Genomic DNA, 18,021 nt, shown 5'->3' on the forward strand with positions numbered 1-18,021 from the left:
TCTGAGATAGGATCTCATTAACTTTGCCTAGGCTAGTCTCAGATGTGTGATTCTCCTACAAGAGCAGGCCTAGCTCCTCTATTTTTTAAACAAAGAGGGAACGTTAATAGTGACTATAATTAGAACAGCTAACCTGTACTGTTGCTTTTTTTTTGGGGGGGGGGGGTCCGGTCGTGGGGCCTGAACTCTGGGCCTGGGCGCTGTCCCTCAGCTCTTCAGCTCAAGGCTAGCGCTCTACCACTTGAGCCACAGTGCCACTTCCGGCTTTTTCTTTTTGCTTATGTGGTGCTGAATAATCGAACCCAGGGTCTCAGGCATGCAAGGCAAGCGCTCTACCACTGAGCCACCTTCCCAGCCCTGTACTGTTGCTTTTTATGCTTTCAAAAAGACAAAGCACAAACACTATATAAGCAGTCAGAAAGTCAAGTATGGGGACTGGGAATGTCTTAGTGGTAAAGTACACGCCCATGCCTACTAAGCATAAAATCCTGGGTTCGATTCCTCACCACCACAGAAACAGAAAAGGCTAAAAGTGCTGCTGTGCCTAAGTGGTAGAGTACTAGCCTTGAGCAAAAGATGCCCAGGGACAGTGCTCAGGCCCTGAGTTCGAGCCCCAGAACTGGCAAAAATAAAAATAAATCAAGTATAGAATTTCTTTATCCTGCTGGGCGCCAGTGGCTCACGTCTGTAATCCTAGCTACTCAGGAGGCTGAGATCTGAGGATCACGGTTCAAAGCCAGCCTAACCAGCCTGGGCAGGAAAGTCCGTGAGACTCTTATCTCCAATAAACCACTACAAAACCGGAAGTGGTGCTGTGGCTCAAGCAGTAGAGCGCTCGCCTTGGGCTGTAGAGTGCAGGGACAGTGCCCAAGCCCAGAGTGCAAGCCCCACGACTGGCAAGAATTTCTTTATCCAAGGCATCCAGACGTGGCCAAGGCCTGGTTACTCTACACTCCTTTACACTATCATGATCAATGACAACTTAATCACTGAGTCACGTGCCTCAGCAGGTCATCTCCTGCTTAAGACGGGCTATGCTCTCAGGAGCAACCGGGGGAGACTTCTTGCCCTGTGGGCACTTTCCCTATCATAGGACAATTGCCAGGCATGTTTTGAAAAACATATTGCAATCAACTATTAAAGGGTCTGGTGCATATGCCTAGCTAGTGGGAGGCTGAGGCAAAGCACAAAGAATTCAAGGTCAGCCGAGGCTACAGAAAGTAAGATTATGTCTCAAAAAAATGTTAAAAAGTAAATCCTGGGTCATAGGAAATTAGATTCTCCATCTTCTTACTCACTTTCAAGCTGTAATTAATATTGTGCTCAAAATAGTTAAGAGGAGAATGTTCTTTATTTAATATGATTTAAGAATGTGTGTGTGTGTGTGTGTGTGTGTGTGAAATTCAGTCCGTCAATATCACTTGAATTACTGCAAGGTAGTTATTTAACCAAAACAGATTTCTATAATAAAAACAAAGTAAATGTCTTCTTTGCCCATGGGATATATGTGTGCTTGTTTCTTTTGTACCAGTACAAGGGCTTGAACTCAGGGCCTTATACTTTCACTTGGCTCTCTTGCTCATGGCTGGTACCATCACTGAGCCGCACCTCTAGTTTGGCATTTTACAGGTTACCTGGAGATGGGAGTCTTGAAGACCTCTCAGTCTGAGCTGGCTTCAAATCATAATCCTTCAGGTCTCAGTCTCCTGAGTTGCTAGGATTACAGGTATGAGCCATTGGCACCCAGCAGAGACTAAGTTATTTGATTTCAACACATACATGTTAAACTATTGAAGATGGCTATGTCTTCCTGTCAATATATTCATCATTAGTTTACAAACCCTATACAGGGACAAAACCAACAAAGAGAATATGACATACACAGAAATATCCCGTATCAGCACCAAATATTCAATTAATAGTTATGCCACCAAACAGCCTCAACTAACATATTTCACACACATTATAAGTAAAATAAATAAATAAATAAATAAATGAATGAATATTTAGGAGAGGAAAACAAAGGCACAAGACCTATGTGCCTCTGTTCATATAAAATAATTTTTATCAAAATGAACTCCAGGAAATGGAAACAAGAGGCTGTTTCTATGTTGTTGTTTTTGTTCTTTTCTTTTTGTCGTTTGTCCATTTATCTGTCTCTGGGAGGCTAAGAGAGGGTACAGAAACGAAGAAGCCGAGGGTAAAATGCAGCAGTATACTCACTAGACACTTTTGAAAATGAACTATCTGGGTATGGAGGGAAAACTGGGAGAGAGTGAAGGAAGGGATGACATTGTTCAAAAAGAAATGTAATCATGGCCCGGGAATGTGCTTAGTGCTAGAGTACTTGCCTTGCATGCATGAGACCCTGGGTCCAATTCCTCAGTAGCACATTTAAAAAAAAAAAAAAAAAAAAAAGTACTCATTACCTGATTTATGAAACTCCTTGTATATTACCTTTATAATAACAAAAATAAAGTAATTAAAAACAGGGCTGGGATGCAGCTCAGTGGCAAAGCGCTCGCCTAGCAAGTGCACCGTCCTGGGTTCCATCCCCAGTACCAGAAAAGAAAAGGCCGAAAAAATAAATAAAAATTTTAAAAAACAAATATGGTAATTAGTGAAAACTAAGCAACTCTCTAAAAGAACTGACTTCAACAAATGAAATGAGTAAGTTAAGGAGATGAAACAAGCTCTACTACACAAATAACAAGGACAGCTGGAGGGCAGCATGGGGATAGCTATTCATCTAAGACACAGCCTCCTACTTAAGGGTAATTTCCATCAACATACAGTCCATCCATCTCACAAGAAAAAGGTCTCTGAACCCAAATACCCCTGTTACCCCCTGTCTGTGCTTCCTTGGCAGCAAAAGGTCTGGATATGGGCTGATGATGCAGCTAAGGGGTAGAGCACCTGCCTAGCAGGCTGAAGCTGTGGGTTCCACCTGTTACATTACAATAATAACATAACCTACAGTGGTCAATCTTATACACCAAACAATGGAACACCTAAAAATGTTAAACAAATACTTTCGGACTTACAGAACAAATTAGACCTAAACACAATAATACCCAGCTCTCACCAAAGGACAGGTCAATCAAACAAAAGATAAGCAAAGAAGCCTCCTAACTAAATGATACCATTTTCCAAATGGACTTAAGAGACATCTACAGAGCTTTCCACCCAACAACGCCCAATTCATATTCTTCTCAGCAGCCCATGGAACATTCTTCAAAATAGATCATATCATAGTACGCCAAAGAAACTAAGCAAATACAAGAGGATTGGCATAATCCTTGTATCCTCTCTGACCACTGGAATCAAAACCAGTTTTCAACAACAAATACACTGCAGAAATCACTCAAATACATGGAAGCTGAACAGCACATTACCTAGGTCACAGAAGAAATTAAGGAAGGAATTAGAAAGTTCTTATAATTCAATGAAAATACATCACAATGGAACCTCTGGAATACAGTAAAAGCACAGATAAATAAAACAGAAATGGCTCAAGTAAATAACCTCATGATGCAATGAAAACTGCTAGAAAAACAAGAAAAAAGTCTAAAACTACTAGATGAAAAGTTAGCAAAGATTAGGGCAGAAATCAATGAAATAGAAACTAAAAAAAAACTATACATAAAAATCAATGAAATGGCCTGGGAAGGTGCTCCGCAGTAGAGTGCTTGCCTCGCATGCATGAGGCCCTGGTTCCATTCCTCAGCACCACATAAGCAGAAAAAAGCTGAAAGTGATGCTTTGGCTCAAGTGGTAGAGCGCTCGCCTTGAGCTGAAGAGCTGAGGGACAGCGCCCAGGCCCAGAATTCAGGCCCCATGACTGATCAAAAAAAAAAAAAAAAAAAAAAATAATCAATGAAACAGCTGGTTTTTTGAAAAAATTAATAAAATTGACAGACCACTTGCCAGATTAGTGAAAAGGAAGAAAGGAAATTCAAATCAACAAGATCAGAGATGCCACAGGAAATATTAGAACAAACTTCCAAGAAATTTAAATGATTATAAACGACTATTTTCAAAACCTATATTCAGTGGCTGGGTAGGTGGCTTAGTGGTAGAGTTCTTGCCTGAAATGCATGAAGCTCTGGGTTTGAGTCCTCAGTACCATATAAACAGAAAAAGCCTGAAGTGGTGCTGTGGCTCAAGTGGTAGAGTGCTAGCCTTGAGCACAACAAGGCTCAGGGACAGTGCCCAGGCCGAGTTCAAGCCCTAGAACTGGCAAAACAAAACAAAACAAAAACCTATACTCAGTAAAGAAAGAAAACCTAGCAGAAATTGATGAATTTTTAGAAACATACCAACTGCCTAAATTGAACTAAGAAGATATAAACTAGCTAAACAAGCCAATAACACAAACCCAGGCCCAGATGGACTCACCGCTGAATTCTGTAAGACCTTTAAAGACGATCTAATAACAATACTTGGCAAGCTTTTCTGTGAAATAGAAACAGAGGGAGCAATTTCAAATTAATTCTATGAAGCCAATACCAAGCCTATCCCAAAACCAGGTAAGGACCAACAAAAAAAGAGAAATACACACCATTTTCTCTGATGAACACAGATGCAAAGCTCGTCAATAAAATACTAGCCAACAGAATAGAGAAACAAATTTTTAAATCATACATTATGACCAAACAGACTTTGCATCCCACAGATGCAAGGCTGGTCTAACGTAAGTAAATCAGTATATGTAATTCACCAAGTTAACAGAGCCAAGGACAAGAACCACATGATCATCTGAAAAGGCAGAAAAAGCCTTTACAAAATACAACACCCATTCACATTAAGAGCTTTAAAGAAACTAGGAAGCCGGGCGCTGGTGGCTCACGCCTGTAATCCTAGCTACTCAGGAGGCTGAGATCTGAGGATCGCGGTTCAAAGCCAGCCCGGGCAGGAGAGACTGTGAGACTCCTATCTCCAATAAACCACCAGAAAACCGGAAGTGGCGCTGTAGCTCAAGTGGTAGAGCGCTCGCCTTGAGCTGAAGAGCTGAGGGACAGCGCCCAGGCCCAGAGTTCAAGCCCCATGACCGACAAAAAAAAAAAAAAAAAAAGAAACTAGGAATAGAAGGAACATTCCTTAAAACAATAAAGGCTAAATATGACACACGAACAGCCAACATCATATTAAATGGGGAAAAACTAAGACCATTTTCCCTAAAACCAAGAACGAGGCAAGGATCCCAACTCTCTCTACTCCTCTTCAATATAGTCTAGAATTCTTAGCCAAAGCAATAAGGCAAGAAAAGGACATAAAAGGGATTCACATAAGGAAAGAAGAAATTAAACTATCCCTATTTGTAGATGACATATTTGACACCTAAAGTACACCAAAAATTCCATCCCCAAACTCCTAAAGCTGATCAAGCACTGTGGCAAAGAAGCAAGATACAAGATTAACGCACAGAAACTCAGTAGCCTTTCTGCATGCCAACAATGAACAAGCAGAAAGGGAAATCATGGGAACAACCCCATTGGCACTAGGCTAGGAATTAACCTAACCCAAGATGTAAAAGATCTTTAGATCTGAAGAAAGAAATCAAAGAAGACACCAGGAAATGTAAAGACCTTCCAGGGTCAAGGGTAGGTAGAATCAATATTGTGAAAATGACCATACTGCTGAAAAAATAATATACAGATCGAATGCAATAAGGGGCTGGCAACGTGGCTTAGTAGTAGAGTGCTTGCCTAGCATGCATGAGGCCCAGGGTTCGACTCCTCAGCACTACATAAAAGAAGGCTAGCCTTCAACAAATGAAACTTAGGGACAATATCCAAGCCCTGAGTTCAAGTCCCAGGACTGGCAAAAATAAATAAAAATAAATAAATCCAATGCAATCCTCATCAAAATTCCAATGACATTCTTTACTGAGAGAAAACAATCCAAAAATTTGTATGGAACAACAAAAAGACCTAGAATAGCCAAAGCAATTCTAGGCAAAAAAGCAATGTGAGTGATATTACAATACCAGACTTCAAATTCTATTACTGAGCCATAATAACAAAAACAGCTTGGTATTAGCACAAAAACAGACCCAAAGATTAATGGAACAGATTAGAAGACCCAGAAATAAAACCATATACTTAAGTCATCTTGTATCTGACAAAGGAGCCAAAGCCATACAATGGAGAAAACATAGCCTCTTCCACAACTGGTGCTGGGAAAACTGGGCAGCAATATATAGAAAACTAAAAGTGGATCCCTGCTTGTCACCACGTACCAGTATCAACTCAAAGTGGTTCAAAGACCTCAAAGTCACACCCACAACTCTGAAACTATTCTAAGAGAATAGGAGAGACATTAGAACTTACAGGAACAGGTAGAAACTTCTTGAAGAGAGTCCCAGGGGTACAACAGGTAGGAGAGAGACTTGACAACTGGGACTACATTAAAATAAAATGTTTCTGTACAGCTAAGGTCATAGTTACTAAACTAGAAAGACAGCCAACCAACTGGAAGAAGATCTTTACCAGTAATGCATCACACAAAGGCCAAGGAGCTCAAGAAACTAACCCTCCCAAACTTAATACACCAGTCACTAAGTGGGCAAAGGAGCTAAGAGAGTTCTCAGAAGGAGAGGTTCAAGTGGCAAAGAAACAGATGAGGAAATGCTTATCATCTCTGCAATAAAGGAAATGCAAATCACAACAACCCTAAGATATTCTCTTACCTCAGAGTTAGATTGGTAAACATTTTGAACTGGCGGGGATGTGGGGAAAAAGGAACCTGCTGCACTGCTGGTGGGAATGGACACGGGCACAACCACTCTGGAAAGCAGTCTGGAGGGTCCTCAAACACTAAACACAGACCTTCCCTACGACCCAGCCATACCACTCCTGGGCATCTACCCTGAGCATCATGAACAGGACACCTGCACCTCCATGATCACTGCTGCTCTCTTCCCAATAGCCAAGATATGGAAACACCCCAGATGCCCCACAGTAGATCAGTGGATCCCCAAAATGTACCTATGTACAATGGAATTTTACACAGCCATTACAAAGAACAAAACGGTATCATCTGCAGGGACATGGAGGGAACTACAACCATCATGTTAAGTGAGGTGAGCCAACATCAGAGACAAGCGGTGCATGCTCTCCCTGATATGTGGAAGTTGGATTTAAAACTTAACGAATACGACAAATTACACAGAATTCTAGATACTCACAGAGTGAGACCAGAAGAGGACGGTCTTAGGAGAGAATCACAAAGGTACAATACCCAAGGGCCTCTTCATATGTGTGTGTGTGTGTGTGTATACACATACATATATACACAAATATACACATATATGTATATATATGTGTGTATTTCAAAGATATGGAAACAAAGGACTTTTTTTTCTTAATTTGCCTTTTCTTTTTCTGATGATTCTGTATTCTTTACCTAATATACACTGTACTCACGTGCACATCTGTAAAGGGTGGGGAGAGGGCACAGAATCAGGGGAAAAGGTGAAAAAGTGCAGAAGTGGAGCACACTGGACATTGCTGAAAGCGAATACGCAACTCATATGGGACGAGAGGGGGCAGGAAGAACGAGGGGATAAATGACACTACGCGAAAGGAAATGCGCTCATTACTTGATGTATGTAAATGTAACCCCACTGTAAACCACCTCTCAATAAAGTTAGAAAAAATAGTAACAACCAAGTACAGTGGCTGTATTAGTATCAAAGTAAATGTTAGAACCAAATAAGAGGTACGTAACTCAGCCAGTGTCGTTGGCTCACGCCCTAATTCCAGCTACGCAGGAAGATGCGATCAGAGGACTGCGATTCAAAGTGCCTGAGTCCTGAGTTCATGCCCCATATCTGGCACCAAAAAAAAAAGTACATCAAGATTGACTCACCAAGAAAACAAAATAATTCTAATTGTGTATGTGTGTATGTTTGTCCCAAACAACTAAACTTCAAAAACAGACTGTAAGGAGAAATAACAAACATATTCTAATCAGTGACTCTAGTAGTCCTCCCAGCCATCAAAGGAACTAGTTAACAAAACACCAACAAGAGTATCAAGAACTGAGCAACACTATAAACCAACTAAATGACATTCAAGAAACTCTCCATCCAATAGCAGAAAACAATTTTTAAGTATACGTGTACATTCAACATTCACTTAGACCATAAAGCCTTAAAATTTTTGAAAATAAAATAATAAAAAGGATGTTTTTTGACCACAAAAGAAATACGCTAGAACTAAGGGATACCAGAAAAATTTAACTGTACCTTATACAGATAAATAACTCACAAAATTAGACATGGTACATCAGAAATCCTAACACTTGGGAGACAGCACTGAAGCAGGAAAATCGCAGTTCAAGGCCAGACTCAGCTACAGAGAAAGGCCTAGTCCTAAAATAAACAATCCATGAGTCAAAGAAAACCAGAATACATTTTAAACTGAATGAAAATGACAGTTCAACATACCAAAATCGTGACATGCAGCTAAAGTGTCATTTTAAAACAAATTAATAACATTAAATACATTAGTAAAAAAGAAAGGTCTCAAATCAATAATCTAGTCAGGTGTAGTGATGCATTTCCTGAAATTTTAGCTCTCAGAAAACTGATGGAGGAAAACCAGGGCTAGGCTATACCTTCCAACTCCTATTCCCAAAAAAGCCACTGATGGCTCAAGAGGCTAAGATATGGAGGATCACAGCTTCAGGCCAATCTGGACATAAAAATTCACTAGACTACATCTCTGCAAAAACCAATAAAAAGCAGAGGTAGAAGCATGCTTCAAGCGGTAGACTGCCAGCCTAGCAAGTGCAAGTCAATCCTCTTGCTCACAAAAAACAAAAACAAAAAACTAAAGTTTCTCTTAAGGAACTACAAAGTAAAAAAAATCCAAAGTAACAATAAACCAAAGGGTTAAATACAACTTAAAGTTAAAAACAGAAAAACAATAGAAAAATTATTAAATATACTAAAACCCTATTCCTCTTTAAAAAGTATAAAAAATTTTGGAAACATCTAGCAAAACTGGTAGCCAACAAATATATTAGTGTGTAATATATACTATATATTATATATTAATGTTGTTACATATATGAATATGTTATTATATACTATATTCATAAATAATCCTCAACCTGACGTTTGTAATTCTTTTCAACAACCTTAGGCTAGTGTGGAAGTGAAAGTGTTGCGCTCTGAATTTTGAATACTGCTCTCTTCCTATACCAGTACAGCGTGGGGAGAAACTGGAAACACCAGGCGCAGAAGCAAGCTGCAGAGGCCGGCCCTCAAGAACCAAAGGCCCCTCTGACGCTGGGCCGTGCACTGTTGCTGATCTATGAGGATCAGGAGGCTGGCTTATTAACTGCATCTGACATACATTTTCACTGTATCACAACATATTGGAACACAACCTTATCAAAACCAGAGAGGCATCTATACTACTATCAGGATTTAATAAAGAGCCATCTATTGCTGCAGAACAGCAGAGACTAAAGGATACTAAAGAAAAACTAAAAGCCAGGTGCTGTTAGCTCACGCCTGTTCCTAGCTACTCAGAAGCTGAGACCTAAGAATCTTAGCATGAAGCCAGTAGAGGCAGAAAAGTCCATGAGACTTTATCTCCAATTAACAACTAAAACTCCAGGAGGTGGAGCTGTGGCTCAAGTGGTAGAGTACCAGTCTTAAGCAAAAAAGCTAAAGAACATGCCTGCCCAGGCCCTGAGTTTAAGCCCCCAGTACTGGCACACACAGAATCAACTACCTAGCAGGCTAATTTCCTGAAAACCATGAACTACTAAAACATACAAAAGAGAAGGGTGGTGACTCACACTTGTAAGCCTAGAAACTTAGGAGGCCAAGATACCAGGACCACAATTTGAAGCCAGCCTGGATAGAAAAGTGTGAGACTTTTATCTCCAAATAACCAGCAAAAAGCCAGAATGGAAGTGTGGCTCATATGGTATAGAACTCAAGCCTTTAGTAAAAAGGCTAAAGAGTATGAAGTCCTGAGTTCAAGCCCCAGTACCAGCACCAAAATACACACACACACACACACACACAGTGAACAATGCCACATTTACTTTATGAGACTAGCCTTATACTAATACTCAAATCAGAAAAAGATAAATTAAAATGAACAATAACTATGAAAAAGCACCCTATGAAAACATATTCAACAGCTCTCATCTAATACCTGCAAATATGAGACTCCTTCTCACCAAAACTATTTAGTACCAATAATTTTAAAATAAGAATATACCATAATCTCGGGCTAGGAAGGTGGCTCAGAGGTAGAGCACTTGCCTTGCATGCATGAGGCCCTGGGTTCAATTCCTCAGCACCACATAAGCAAAAAAAAAAAAAAAAAGCCAAACGTGGTGCTGTGGCTCAAGTGGTAGAGCGCTAGCCTTGAGTTGAAGAGCTGAGGGATAGCGCCCAGGCCCAGAGTTCAGGCCCCACGACTGGACCCTCCCCCCCCCCCCCCAAAAAAAGAATATACCATAATCTCAAAAGGCTTATTCCAGAAATACAAAGTCGGTTCAATATCTAAAACCAGTATATCTATATATTATAGTCTAAAGAAAAAAAACTCATGATCATAATTGATTCAAAAAAATCACTTGACAAAATTCAATATGCACTAATAAAATCTCTTAGCAAACCAGAAATAGGGCCATCCTTAATATGATAATGGGTACTGACCAAAATATTGACCCCCCCCCCCCCCTATACATACAGCACACATTTCACTTAATGGTGGAAGACAATGTTTTCCTCCTAAGACCAGGAAAAAGGCAATAAAATCCTTTCTCACCGTTCCTACTGACACTGTACTAACAGGCTTAGCCAGTACTTATAACAATGTGATTGCTTATACACAGAATCCCAATGTCTAGAGATCAAACCTAGGGCCTTGTATATCCTGGGCAAGTACTCTGCCCCAGCCCTAATTATATTATCATTACTAATTGCCTGTTATCCTAGCTACTCAGGAGGCTGAGATCTGAGGACCACGGTTCAAAGCCAGCTGGGGCAGGAAAGTCCATGAGACTCTTATCTCCAATAAATGACCAGAAACCTGGAAGTGGCGCTGTGGCTCAAGCGGTAGAGCGCTCACCTTGAGCTAAAGAGCTCAGGGACAGCAGCCAAGCCCAGAGGAGTTCAAGCCCCATGACCGAAAAAAACAAAACAAAACAAAAAAACACCATTTCCAACAGTCTAAATATAAATCCTTAAGGATTGGAAGTATAGCTCAGTGAGTGATACAGTATGTGGCACACAAGAGAGCCCGGGTACAACCCCAGCATCAAAAGGGGAGAGAGGGGGTCTTGTAAAAGAAGCAAATACTTGAAATAGTTAAGAAAAATAGCCGAGCACCAGTGATTCACACCTGTAATCCCAGCTACTCTGGAGGCTGAGATCTGAGGATCAAAGGTCAAAGACAGTCAGGGCAGAAAGTCCAGGAGACTCTTATCTCCAATTAAGCACCAAAAAAAACCAGGAATGGAGATGTTGCAAGTGATAGAGCACTAGCCTTAGTAAAAAGCTCAAGCACAGGTCCCAGGCCTTGAGTTCAAGTACTAAACCAATCCCCCTGACTCCCCCCACCCCAAGACCTTATGAAATGAAGGTGGTTCAGGGGGCAGAACACCTGCTCACAGGTCCTGAATCAAGTCCTAGTATTGCCTCTCCCCCTCAACAAAAAGTGCACACCTCATACTTTCTATAACGTTTTTAGAATGTAAGAAAAAAAATCTTTATACCCTGAGGCCAGAACAAAAAGTTCTTAGATATGACACCAAACCCATGATCTGTAAAAAAGTTGATAAGCTGAACTTCAGCTAAGTTAACTCTCCCTACCATAGGAAAGAAAGTTCAAAGGCAGGCCATTCACCAATGGCTCTCGGCTGTAATCCTAGCTTCGAAGGACATCAAATGACCACAGTTTGAAGCCAATCTAGCAGAAAAGTCCATGAGACTCCATCTCCAAAATAACCAGCAAAGGTTGGGCTGAGGCATGGCTGAAGTGTTACAAGGCTCTGAGTTCAAATTTAAGCATCACCACCAGCAGCAAAACCTATATTAAAACAAATGCTTTCAAATCACCTATCTGGCAAAGGACTTGCACCCAAAATCTTTCTTCTTCTTCTTTTTTATTTATTTTATTTTTTTTGGCTGGTCCTGGGGCTTGAACACTAGACCTGGGCTCTATCTCTGAGCTTCTTAAGCTTACTGCTCTACCACTTGAGCCACAGCACCATTCTGGCTTTTCCTGAATAGCTAATTAGAGATTAAAGGTCTCACAGATTTTCCACCCAGGCTGGCTTTGAACCACAATCGTCAGATCTCAGCCTTCTGAATATCGAGGATTATAGGCATGAGCCGCCCAAAACCTTAAAGAACTGTCCCAACTCAAAAAAAGGGAAACAATCTAGTCAAAATAAGCTGTCTTGAATATATATTTCTCCCAAGGAAATACAGAAACTGCACATAAATACATAAAAATTACTCAGTATTAGCCAAAGGAAAATAGAGAATGACACTACAACTATATACATTTATTCAAATGGTTACAACAGAAACTATTGATAACACCACATGCTAGCTAGCAAGAATGTAGAGCAATTGGAACTCCCACACACTGCTGATGAGTAGGTAATATCTACTCCAGAAAAAGATTAGTTGCTTCTCACATTACCATGTAATCCAGTTACTATTCCTTGGCACCGTACAGGAATGAAAATTTCTGTTCACACAAAAACTTATACACAAACATTTATAACAACTTCATAATCAACAAACCCTGCAAACAATGTCAATGTCCACCAATGGAATATTATTTAGTAATGTAAAGGAACAAAGTATTGAAACACATAACCTGACTGGGTACCAGTGGCTCACGCCTGTCATCCTAGCTACTCAGGAGGCTGAGATCTGAGGATTGAGGTTCAAAGCCAGCCTGGACAGGAAAGTCTGTCAGACTCTTATCTCCAATTAACCACCAGAAAACCGGAAGCGGAGCTGTGGCTCAAGTGGTAGAGCACTTGCCTTGAGCTGAAGGGCTGAGGGACAGCGCCCAGGCCCAGAGTTCAAGCCCTATAACCGACCAAAAAAAAAAAAAACACAACCAAAAAACAAGAAAGCATGTAACCTGGATCTCAGTGATTATGTTAAGTGAAATAAACCAGCCTCAAAAGGTTTCATGAAGCCGGGCACCGGTGGTTCACGCCTGTAATTCTAGCTACTCAGGAGGCTGAGATCTGAGGATCTTGGTTCAAAGCCAGCCCGGGCAGGAAAGTCCGTGAGACTCTTATCTCCAATAAACCACTAGAAAACCAGAAGTGGCGCTGTGGCTCAAGTGGTAGAACATTCGCCTTGAGCTGAAGAGCTCAGGGACAGTGCCCAAGCCCAGAGTTCAAGCCCCACGACCCACAAACCCCCCCCCCAAAAAAAGTTTCATGCTCTACTATTCCATTTATATGATTTCATTTACATGATTTCTTCTTAAAACAAAATTTTTTAAGTTAGAGAGCAGTGGTTGCCAAGAGTTTAGAAGTAGAGTATGACTGCACATGAGTTGCGTCTAGGAGTTTTTGTGGATAGTAAAACTGTTCTGTCACAGTGATTCTATGAGCCTATTACTTGGGTTAAATTCAAACCCAGCTAGAGGCATAGTAACTCATTGATAGAACAGTTGCCTATAATGTGCAGGTGCTGGGGTTCTAGGTTTAACCCTCAATGCTGCCCCCCCCACCCCACAAAATGAAGCAACAGCACATTTGAAAAAAGATGGCCATGGTGAACCATACCTATACTCCCAAGTACTGAGGAGGTGAACTGGGAGACGACTTAAACCTAGCTGTTTGGGACCCGCCAGAGCAACAAAGCAAGACTCTGACGGTGGTGGTGGGTTTATTTTTCTTTTTTTTTTTCAAGGGGAGAGTGATAGAGAGGATGAGGTTGATTACAATACAGTGTAAACATGTGTGGAACTATAACAATGAAATTCCCTCATATAATTAATATAAGTTAAATGTGAAAGAAGGAAAGAAGAAAAGAAGGGAAGAAGGGCAGAAGGGAGGGAGGGAGGGAACCTCACTGGAGCAAGCAAAAAAAATTTATATCAATTTTCCTATATGTAAATTTCTGAAAATAAGCACACAACAAACAGCACTAGATCTTCTCAAGTGACATCATACAGAAACTCAGCAATCCCATACCCAGATTGTGTCCATGCCCACCCAAAGACTCACATACAGAAGCATACCTAGCAGCATCCTTAAATAACCCAAATAAGAATAAACCCATCTGTGTTAGATTAAATACACTGTAGATACACAATGTGGAAAAAATGCTCTATCAGCCCAGATTCAACTCAAATACAACAATGAGAGAAAGAGCCTTAGCACAAAAAGACCCTTTTACCTGATATTCAACCAAGTGAGATGCTCTGAAAGGTTCCAGATCAGAACAGTGGTAGGAATAACTAGGATAGCATAGAAGGCAGTGGGAATCCGCTCTATCTTGATGTACTTTCCTATGTGACTATGTACATACCTCAAAACGCAATCACAGAGAGCTCTCTGCAGCTGAACCATTTCTAAAGCTGTTCTAAGTTAAACCAGTCATCTTAAACCACTAAAGTTGTAGATTTTTATGCAACCTACTTTATATAACCTCAGGTCACTAAAGCCTATGTGAACTACAGGACTAAGACTGACACTCATTTCGTCATGGTAACAATTTCTACAGTCCATGGGAGACAACTAAAGGTAGCCTGATAAATTCCAAAGACTTGCACGCACACCAGGCAAGGCCTCATGGAGCCTCAGGATACACATTATTCACCAGACTCCTCCTCCCTCCCTTTTCGGCAACTAAAGGCTCACATTGCTACAAATGCTCCATACACTGAGACAAGCACATCTTCAAACTTTGATGTCTGAAAACTTACTTTGACACCTGCCCTAAACGACATTCTTTTATAAATCAATGATGTTACCAACTGGCCCTAACTCCCATTCTAGCACTCCATGAGCACAGACCACAATTCACGAAGACCATACATGATTTGACTTGTAATTTGGATTTTGTAAGTAATATGTATATGGCTTAATTCTGGACCCTTGTGCAGAAAACAGAATCCTGATTATGTAAATTATTTTTATCCTGTGCATCATACCTGTATGTTTAACTGCCAAAAGGTAGGGAAAATCCGAATTTGAGAACAAAACGTGTTCTTACTATCATTTGTGAAGTGTCTTTCACCTGAGTGCTCCGTAAGCAGCACGCGCTGCAGAATCAGCCTAAAAGACTGAGCATGTACAAAAAGGAACAAAAATCAAAGCCTCAAATGTCCACCACAAAACATTTGTGTACGCAAATATATACACAATATAGTCTACAAAAATAGGAACATCTTACAAAAATATTTCTTTTTTTTTTTTTTTGTCGGTCATGGGGCTTGAACTCTGGGCCTAGCGCTGTCCCTCAGCTCTTCAGCTCAAGGAGAGCCCTCTACCACTTGAGCTACAGCGCCACTTCCGGTTTTCTGGTGGTTTATTGGAGATAGGAGTCTCACGGTCTCTCCTGCCCGGGCTGGCTTTGAACCGCGATCCTCAGATCTCAGCCTCCTGAGTAGCTAGGATTACAGGCGTGAGCCACCAGCGCCCGGCTTTTACAAAAATATTTCTATACTACAAACATTACTTTGTAAAAGTTTTATACTTCATACATCATGAACAGTATGAAAATTCTGTTTTAAAACAGAAACGTGAAATACTTAGATCTACCCACCATACGCCTCACCTATCAACTGCTCACTGTGTGGCTAGGGCAGATACCACACAAGGCCAATAAAGAAGGCATTATCCAAGACTCAACTTCCATGTGTAGTTTCTCTATTTCCCAAGTAGAAAAAAACTTAATGAGTGGGGCTGGGAAGGTGGCTCGGTGGTAGAGCGCTTGCCTTGCATGCATGAGACCCTGGGTTCGATTCCTCAGCACCACATAAGCAAAAAGAAAAAAAGCCAGAAGTGGTGCTGTGGCTCAAGTGGTAGAGCGCTAGCCTTGAGCTGAGGGACAGCGCCCAGGCCCAGTGGTCAGGCCCCACGACCTGACCCCTACCCCCCCAAAAAAAAAACCTTAATGAGTGCTATCTGCAGCAGAATCCCCCCCAAAAGTCCAGTCTTGCACCCTGAAAAATAACCACAACCATAGAGTTGGGTGCCACCAGACAACTGTGGGAGCACTTTCTTTCCCTTCTATTTACTTCAACAACTCCGTTCGCTGGGTGCCTGTGAGGTGGCAAAGGTCTCATTCCTGGACCAAGGACTAACCCAGAGCTCAGTTCTCCAGCGGTTTTCCTACATCTCCACACGCCTCATTTCTTTGTACAAACTACCCATGTCACACATGCCCTCTCGGTTAAGGTGCCACTCGATGAAGTCGGTTCTGGTTCACAGACCCCACAAGGCTGTGCCCAGCACTCAGGAGGCACTGCCAGGCTGGCCAGGAAGATAAGGAGTCCTGCTCCTGGGCCCTTCCTCCTTGTACGAGGATGCGCCTCAGGTCTCAGCCTTTCTGGGAAACCCTGGGTCAGGACATGGTTTTGACGTCTGTCTGGTGAGCACAAGATGCTGAAGGCTCCCATCTGTGGAGAAACAATCCAGAGCCTTCAGAATGACACTAAAACCTTTTGCCCTAAGTGTCAAGGACACGTTCAGCGTTCTCGCGTGAACAGCATCTTAACTCAGAACTAAAGTACCACCTGTGAAGAAAAATTTAAACTCAAAGAAGCGTGGAGCTGGAGGCGTGGCTCGGCGGCAGAATGCGAGCCTTCCAGCAGCAGCCAAGCCAGGGCGCCAGGCGCTGAGTTCAGGACCCCGGGTTCAAGGCCCAGTACCAGCACTTGGAAAAGAGCAGAGCTACCCTACGGTCACAATCACGCCGCTGGGGTGCGGGTCAACGCTCCACCGCAGAGGGCAGAGGGAGTGCGGGCCCGACCCCGCTCCGCCTCCGGCTGCGGTGTCCGCGGGTCCCGGTGCCCAACAGGCTAACGGAGCAGACGGACGTCCGGCCCGGGCAGCGCGGCTGGAGGAGCGGCGGGCCAGGAGCGCCGCGCCGGGCCGGGCCGCGCGGGGAGGCGCGGGAGGCGGCGCGAGGCTTCCAGGCTCGGACCGCGCTCTACGGGCTCCGGAGACGGGCGCGCTGGACGCCGGGACGGCCAGCACCGCCCGGAAAGCCCGGGCGGCCGCGGCGCCGGCGGGAGGTCCGCCGTCCCCGGCGCGGGGAGCGCTCCCCGCGGGGCCGGGCCGGCGCGCGCCGCGGCGGCCGACTCGCGGTTGTTTTCCTGCGCCGCGCCGAGGCCCGGGGCGGGCTCCCCACGGGAAGGTAACCCGGGCGCGGACGTGCCCACGACGCGGGGGGACCCGGGGCGCGGCGCGTTCCCGAGCCCCGCGGGGCGGGCGCCGCGCCCCCCGCGACCCCGCACACGGGCGGCCCGGGACCCCGGGGAGCGCGGCCCACCCCTCCGGCCGCGCCGGGGGCAGCGCGGGGCCTGGTCCGCGGCCGCCCCCCGCCGCGGCGCCCGGTCCCGGCCGGCGCCGCCCTCCGCTCCGCTCCGCGCCCGGGGAGGAGCTGTCAGAGCGGGCCCCGCCGCCCCGCCGCCCCGTTATCCGCCGGTGCCCGCCGCTCGCCTGGCCGCTCGCGAGGGGGCGGCGGCCGGTCCCGCCCGGCCGGACCCCCGCCCGCCCGCCCGCCGCGCTTACCTCGAAGTAGCCGCCCGCGGCGCCGCCCGCGCCCGCGCCCAGGGCCCCGTGAGCCGCCGCCGCCGCGCCGCCCAGCAGGCCGGCCGCGCCGCCCGAGCCCGGGGCCTGGGCGCCGCGCAGCGCCGCCGCCGGCCCGGCCTTGCCGCCGCTCGCGCCGCCGCCCGAGCCGCCGCCGCCGCCGCCGCGCTTGTTCTTCCGACGCTTGGCCCCGCGCTTGGCGTCGGCCGGGCTCATGGCGGGCGGGGAAGGGGCGCGGGCGGCGGG

The 18,021-nt window shown here is 44.2% G+C and overlaps 1 protein-coding gene across 2 annotated transcripts in view; it reads right to left on the minus strand.

The window, feature by feature from the left end:
- Fam193a (family with sequence similarity 193 member A) overlaps positions 1-17,775 on the minus strand; it is a 121,984-nt gene extending 104,209 nt beyond the window's left edge. For both annotated transcript variants that reach the window (XM_042670973.1, XM_042670972.1), the window contains exon 1: positions 17,758-17,775. The gene's annotated coding sequence lies outside the window, so the exon portion shown is untranslated. The remainder of the gene's footprint in view (positions 1-17,757) is intronic.
- Between the last annotated feature and the right edge of the window lie 246 nt (positions 17,776-18,021).

The sequence above is a fragment of the Dipodomys spectabilis genome, unplaced genomic scaffold, assembly GCF_019054845.1.
Source record: "Dipodomys spectabilis isolate Male_0828 unplaced genomic scaffold, ASM1905484v1 ptg000594l, whole genome shotgun sequence".
Classification (NCBI taxonomy): domain Eukaryota; kingdom Metazoa; phylum Chordata; class Mammalia; order Rodentia; family Heteromyidae; genus Dipodomys; species Dipodomys spectabilis.